This window comes from Cyclopterus lumpus, chromosome 15, assembly GCF_009769545.1.
Source record: "Cyclopterus lumpus isolate fCycLum1 chromosome 15, fCycLum1.pri, whole genome shotgun sequence".
In the NCBI taxonomy this organism is placed as follows: domain Eukaryota; kingdom Metazoa; phylum Chordata; class Actinopteri; order Perciformes; family Cyclopteridae; genus Cyclopterus; species Cyclopterus lumpus.
This window is the reverse complement of record NC_046980.1, coordinates 24,410,692-24,418,809: the sequence shown is the minus strand read 5'-3', so window position 1 is coordinate 24,418,809 and position 8,118 is coordinate 24,410,692.

The window sequence follows — 8,118 nt, the reverse complement described above, 5'->3', positions numbered from 1 at the left end:
CGTGAGCAGAGAAGGAGTCCTTCTAATGCTGGTCCTGGACCCTCAGCTGAGTCTCAGGCCATGTCCGAAGCAGAACGTCCCAACTCGATCTCTTTTTATCTTCCTGCTGAGCTGAGTGTCATTCCCCCCTCCTTTGCATTCTCCTACCAGCTTCTCAAATTCCATCATTCTTAATCACAGTTCAACACACACTCATTTTGACTTCTACAGAATACACTCTTCGTTATAATAGGAAGAACTTGATTACTTCTTATAAAGCAAAGAGTATTTATAAGGGTTTCAGCTGAAAGGACGGTTCTCCCAGTTGCTCAGTGACATCATTTGTCATCACCGTTTAACACACACACATTTAGCTTGCAACAGGATTCACTCTCTGTTATAATAAGAGGAAGTTGATTCACTTCTTTAAAGCAAAGAGTATTTTTAGCAAAGTTAAGGATTTCAGCTGAAAGGCCGATTCTTCTTCATGCCCAGACGGGAGCAGATAAATAAGTGATAGGGAGTCAGGTCCCATGAAGCAGGAGCTTCGCTAGCCACAACAGCCCCCTTTTCCCAAAACACACTTTTGACATCTGCAACCCAAGTGAACACACATAATTAACAGTACACATTACCTTGTTGGTATTAAAACACAATACACTATTGCGCAATTACTCTCTAAATCAACTTTTGGATTATACTCATTATTTATGTAGCTCTGTGTTTCTTGCCATATCGTATAGTCCAGTATATATATATATGCCTTTCACTCAGGACAGCTGTTCTCTTGTCAGGACTTCTCTTGTCAGGACAGATCTTCTCTTGTCAGGACTTCTCTTGTCAGGACAGATCTTCTCTTGTCAGGACTTCTCTTGTCAGGACAGATCTTCTCTTGTCAGGACAGCTGTTCTCTTGTCAGGACAGATCTTCTCTTGTCAGGACAGATCTTCTCTTGTCAGGACTTCTCTTGTCAGGACAGATCTTCTCTTGTCAGGACAGATCTTCTCTTGTCAGGACTTCTCTTGTCAGGACAGCTGTTCTCTTGTCAGGACAGATCTTCTCTTGTCAGGACTTCTCTTGTCAGGACAGCTGTTCTCTTGTCAGGACAGATCTTCTCTTGTCAGGACAGCTGTTCTCTTGTCAGGACAGATCTTCTCTTGTCAGGACAGCTCTTCTCTTGTCAGGACAGCTCTTCTCTTGTCAGGACAGCTCTTTTCTTGTCAGGACAGATCTTCTCTTGTCAGGACAGATCTTCTCTTGTCAGGACAGATCTTCTCTTATCAGGACTTCTCTTGTCAGGACAGGACAGCTCTTCTCTTGTCAGGACAGCTGTTCTCTTGTCAGGACAGCTCTTCTCTTGTCAGGACAGCTCTTCTCTTGTCAGGACAGCTCTTCTCTTGTCAGTACAGCTGTTCTCTTGTCAGGACAGATCTTCTCTTGTCAGGACAGCTGTTCTCTTGTCAGGACAGATCTTCTCTTGTCAGGACAGCTGTTCTCTTGTCAGGACAGATCTTCTCTTGTCAGGACAGCTGTTCTCTTGTCAGGACAGATCTTCTCTTGTCAGGACAGCTGTTCTCTTGTCAGGACAGATCTTCTCTTGTCAGGACAGCTGTTCTCTTGTCAGGACAGATCTTCTCTTGTCAGGACAGCTGTTCTCTTGTCAGGACAGATCTTCTCTTGTCAGGACAGCTGTTCTCTTGTCAGGACAGATCTTCTCTTGTCAGTACAGCTCTTCTCTTCTGGGATCTCACTTCTACTTGACAGTCCAAATGAATGAATGCTTAGATAGTCCTGATGGGCAGGTGGCACCTTGCATGGTAGCCCCTGCAATGGTCCCTGTATGAATGGGTGTGAATGACATATAGTGTAAAAAGTGTTTTCAAGAACTTTTTTGTTTTTGTTATGTAGAATTAAATTGGGTAATTGAGTCCTTAAGTTAACATTAAAATTGCTTTTCGTTTTAGTTCCTCACTTGTGAGATTGTGCCTACATGTAAAACACAGTGTACCTTTATTAATGCAGCGCTCCTTACTGCACAGTGTTATCAAGTCTCCCATGGCAAGAGGAGCAAAGCCCCAATGCAGATACATTACCAAGCACTTATATCTTCAAGCTTACACAGTAAATTCCATCTTATAGATCCCAACTGCAGTTCCATTGCTTCCCTAATTGAATCATAAATACATGTATATGTATATTACCCATTAATAAATAAAGACACCATTTTTTATTAATGAAGTGGAAAATGTGGTATGGTGAGACATCAATCATTTAGCATAAAACCGTGTGTATGAGTGGGGCGGGTGATATGGTGCAGGGGAATAAAATTAGACCAGTTAAATAGGGAGCTCTCTGTGCATTAGTGTGAGTTTTTACATAAGCAATTATGGAAGCCTTCAATGTTAATTTATGTGTGATCAGTGAACAAGAAGAGGGAGGGTGGTGGTGTGGGGGATCATGTTAGCCAGTGAAATAAATAAATGGAAATGTGAGAAAAGAGGGGGGAGGGGGGACAGTGGATCGAGAGATTACAAAGAAGGGAAGGTAAGGAAATGGAGAGAGGAGTGGTGCCGGACGGAAGGAATACGCTAGTGGGGAGAGAGACATGAGGGAAGATTGTGTGAACAACAGGCATATTAATTAGGCAATATGAATCACACTGATTACAGCAACAATTAGGGATCGGTCGTCGTGCAGCATGTGGCAGAAGGAGCTTGTCTGTGTTGAACTGGCGACTTCGGAACATTGTAAATTTTGCATCCGCTGTATCTCTTTATCCCTCTTCATACATCCACGGCTTGACCTGAGCTCATCATGAATAAAGGACACATATTTCATGAACATTTTTAATAAACTCAGAACATAGGTCTGATCACCAAACCGCAGATGCATTTCATTTGATAACTAAGGAAGAGAAATAGACAAAACAGCACAAAAGAGAAAGACAGTTTCCTTGTATTTTCCATCTTCATCAACAACCCAAGCTGTCCTTAAGCACAGTTGGGGGGTCACGTTTGAGTCCCGCTCTCAACTAGAACGCTAGCAGATCACATTAGAGACAGAAGTGGAGCTACCAAAATAAACTAACACTTATTAATAAGGCTCAGCTTGTCAGATGGTCAAACTGCGCCTGAATTAATTCTCTTTTTACCCGGTCGGTATCCTGTAATTCTAATACCACGGAAGCAGCCCTGTCACTTCTCAGCCATTTCAGCCCTTCCAGATGGTGTCCATGCGAAGGAAAAAAAGCAACGTTGGTTGCCACTTTGTTCTTGAGCAGGTGTCGTCTGCCTCATGTTAACTTTTCGTCTTTTATTCCAACGCTGCTGCTATACTTCACGCTACGTCGGCTATTCTGGTTCTTCCCGACATATTTCTTTATTACCTTAATGTTTAAATTGGATGGATAATAATAAAACGGACATGAAGCATTTTATAATCAGAAGCATTGCTTTGAGTAGAGGCGGAGAAAACACGAATGAATAAATCTACAGTAGAAGAAGATAAAGGCTTCTTTAGATCCACTGTTCTTCTTTGTGCTACGAACAGGAAATGTCATTCCGCTGTGTACGTGTGTAGATGTGTGTGTGTGTGTGCGACCTGCAGATGTTCCTAAGCTATACGCTGGTCACGACCTTTAGGGTCAGCTGCAGTCTCGGCCACTCTTTTCCTGTCCTCACACAAAAACACATGCAGGGCTAGATAAAGGGGAAAGTGTGTGTGTGTGTGTGTGTGTGTGTGTGTGTTTGTGTGTGTGTGTGTGTGTGTGTGTGTGTGTGTGTGTGTGTGTGTGTGCGTGTGTGTGTGTGTGTGTACGTGTGTGTATTAGTGTAGCTTTTAAACCGGATGTGTACTATAATCTAATTAGGCAGTTACTTGGCTTGCCGTGACCTTACTAACCAGAGCGAGACCCTGCCTGGCCCCAGATCACACACAGAGTCCCCTGTCTGGACACACACACACACACACACACACACACACACACAGGCAGAAAGAGATTAAGAGATACAAATATATGAAGATGGACAGAAAATAAATAGACAGTGACAAAGAGAGAATAGGGTCAATTACTAGAATTGCACAAACAGTATTGTGACAGGACGGTACGGAGGGCAGCGCAGCACTCACAGGCAGTTCTGCAGGTTTGAAGGGTTTTAATTAAAAAAACACAAAAGAACTGAAGACGTAGCTACAAAACTAAACTACTTCAGACTTACAGACTTACCCTTCCTCATGAAGAGGAGAAGCCACTCTTGTCCTGTATTGAGCCAAATCCATTTGAAAAAAAGATTTGAACCTGAAAATTCAAGTTTTGGTCTTGAACTTTGAAAAATTCAACAATGTATTCGAAATAAAAATATGTGTATGAGAAGTTGTTTGGGGTTAAATATAATTTTGGTTCAGTTCTGTTTTTTAATACAATTTTTCAGTAACAGATTTTATATTTTCAACTTTCAATCATTTTTCTTACAGTTTGGAATCTTATTTTTTCAGGTTCAGTTCTTTTTTTCAGTTTCAGACTTTTGGCCGGGATCTGGCTTGGGGGGCGTGGTATCAACTAAAGGGGCGTGGTATCAATTACAGGGGCACAGACTCCAACAAGCAGGTTGAATCAGTGGACCGAGCTTACATAACTAATAACTAGTTTATCAGAGCTGCCAACTCTCACGGTTTCGCCGTGTGAAACACGCATTTACATGTTTTCACACGCACTCACGCCACACAGCCAATTTCTCATGGCAAAAAAAAAATTCTGATTTTGGGCAGAGTGGGAGGTCTGTCCCCGAGACGCGTTCGTTCCTTTTCAAACTCCCCGACGATAGGTGGCGCTAAGGAGCGCATCTGTAACCCTATTCGCTGCATAGACATCCTATTTATCCCAAAGAGTCCCGAAGTTAGCAACAGAAGAAGATTTTCAAAGAGACACTCTGGAGGAGCAGAGACTAAGGTATGTTAACTCTCTTAAACTTAGAGACTAAGGTATGTTAACTCTTAAACTTAGAGACTAAGGTATGCTAACTCTCTTAAACTTAAAGACTAAGGTATGTTAACTCTCTTAAACTTAGAGACTAAGGTATGTTAACTCTCTTAAACGTAGAGACTTAGGTATGTTAACTCTCTTAAACTTAGAGACTAAGGTATGTTAACTCTCTTAAACTTAGAGACTAAGGTATGTTAACTCTCTTAAACTTAGAGACTAAGGTATGCTAACTCTCTTAAACTTAAAGACTAAGGTATGTTAACTCTCTTAAACTTAGAGACTAAGGTATGTTAACTCTTAAACTTAGAGACTAAGGTATGTTAACTCTTAAACTTAGAGACTAAGGTATGTTAACTCTCTTAAACGTAGAGACTTAGGTATGTTAACTCTCTTAAACTTAGAGACTAAGGTATGTTAACTCTCTTAAACTTAGAGACTACGGTATGTTAACTCTTAAACTTAGAGACTAAGGTATGTTAACTCTCTTAAACTTAGAGACTAAGGTATGTTAACTCTTAAACTTAGAGACTAAGGTATGTTAACGCTCTTAAACTTAGAGACTACGGTATGTTAACTCTCTTAAACTTAGAGACTAAGGTATGTTAACTCTCTTAAACTTAGAGACTAAGGTATGCAGCAGGAGAGCACCTTGTTAACCTCTTGTATACTGCATGCTCAAAACATCATAGCTTTGAGCATTAAGGCTGCTCACATTTATCTTTTTATTTACAGGCCAAAGAAAAGGACCCTCTCTAACATTTTCCAAACAGTACTTTGAACAGGTAAGATGTAGTCCAAAGAATTTAACATAAAGACAGGAAATTTGTGCAATAGAATTAGGCATGTTTTTGTAAATGAGAGTAGCTATTGAAAACCATTTTAATTCTTTAAGGTAGCAAAGATGTCTCGTAAAAGACGTTTTCTAGGCCGAGGACAAAAGCAACATTTATTATATTATTTAAAGAACCAGCCACTGTCAGAACAGCCAGAACAATGTATAGAAACAACAGGGCAACAGACAGAGGAGCAACAGACAGGACAGAGAGCGATATGGACAGATATGGACAGATATGGACATATATGGACAGCTTCTGGGCTGGAATGGCAACAAGGAAACATAAGGTATACATTATTTTGGCAGGTGTGGCTTGACTACATCTGTTGCTTTTATTGATGCATGCATATAGTGTGTCATACATGATGCAAACTATGCATGTTGTATCTGAAGTTTGTTACAGTATACTTACAGTATTAATGAAAACAAAATGTGGTATGTTTTTCCATTTTGTTCTTGGTTCATTTTCAATAGGTGACCGGAGCCAAGCTGGTCCTGGTGTTGCCCCATTCAAATGCAGATGCTGAAAGGGTGTTTTCAGTTGTGGGACTAAATAAAACAAAGACCAGAAATAGCCTGTGTCCTCCATCATGGCCATAAAGATGGCCGACCTGGAGCCCCCTCAGCGGTCATCAAGGCCTCCGAGAAGGCCACAGGCCAGTACAACCTTGCCCACAAATCATCAAAAATTCTGATCTCTGATACCTCATTTGTTGTTATTTTATTTATGTGTTGAACCATTGTTTTGGTTAAAAAGGCTACTGTTTAAGCACTTTATTTGTTGCACTCTTTTGTTTCATAATGAAAAATATTTCTCCCTAACTAATCTTGTGTCATCTTTTGCTTCTTTGCTCTTAAGAATACAATTAGGTTAGGTTTCAGTTAGGAATTAGTTGAATACCATTGTAATCAACATGTCAATCAACCTACCGTGGTCAAATCTTAAACACAGGTCTAATAATTAGGCTATATTGTGGTACATAGACAGTCATTGAGGCACAACAATAGTTTTCTAGTTGAATGTTCAGCTCAAGTCTAGAAGGCCCTGCAAGTCATGAGCAGATGAACATTAATCAGAATAAGTTCAGGTATTGCACATATTTAGCATACCACCCAAAAATCCACTAGAATGCATGAAATAATATCTACTTAAAGCAACATTTCCTGGAGGCGGTCCACCATGTCTTTGCTTCACAGAATATAACCAATGTTGTCCATCTATAGCCGCCCCTATCAACGACTATGGGCCCCACAAACCACCAGAATGCAGCGCACAACATGGGCACAACATGGGTACAACGCCAAATTAATTCCAATTTCCTGATATTTGAGCCACCAACGTGTGTGGCTGCGTGCGCGGCAAAATGTTGGTCACCCCCGACAAAATCTCACTCCAAAGTTTTTTGAAAAGTTGGCAGCTTTGTATACATGGTGTATGTTAGGCTAACGTTAACTAGCTATACATGTGTCTGTTAGGCTAATGTTCACTAGCTATACATGTGTCTGTTAGGCTAACGTTCACTAGCTATACATGGTGTATGTTAGGCTAATTTTCACTAGCTTTACATGGTGTATGTTAGGCTAATGTTCTCTAGCTATACATGTGTCTGTTAAGTTAACGTTCACTAGCTATACATGGTGTATGTTAGGCTAACGTTCACTAGTTATACATGTGTCTGTTAGGCTAACGTTCACTAGCTATACATGTGTATGTTAGGCTAATGTTCACTAGCTATACATAGTGTATGTTAGGCTAATTTTCACTAGCTATACATGGTGTATGTTAGGCTAACGTTCACTAGCTTTACATGGTGTATGTTAGGCTAATGTTCACTAGCTATACATGTGTCTGTTAGGCTAACGTTCACTAGCTATACATGGTGTATGTTAGGCTAACGTTCACTAGCTATACATGTGTCTGTTAGGCTAACGTTCACTAGCTATACATGGTGTATGTTAGGCTAATGTTCACTAGCTATACATGGTGTATGTTAGGCTAACGTTCACTAGCTATACATGTGTCTGTTAGGCTAACGTTCACTAGCTATACATGTGTCTGTTAGGCTAACGTTCACTAGCTATACATGGTGTATGTTAGGCTAACGTTCACTAGCTATACATGTGTTTGTTAGGCTAACGTTCACTAGCTATACATGGTGTATGTTAGGCTAATGTTCACTAGCTATACTTGGTGTATGTTAGGCTAACGTTCACTAGCTATACATGGTGTATGTTAGGCTAACGTTCACTAGCTATACATGTGTCTGTTAGGCTAACGTCCACTAGCTATACATGTGTCTGTTAGGCTAATGTTCACTAGCTA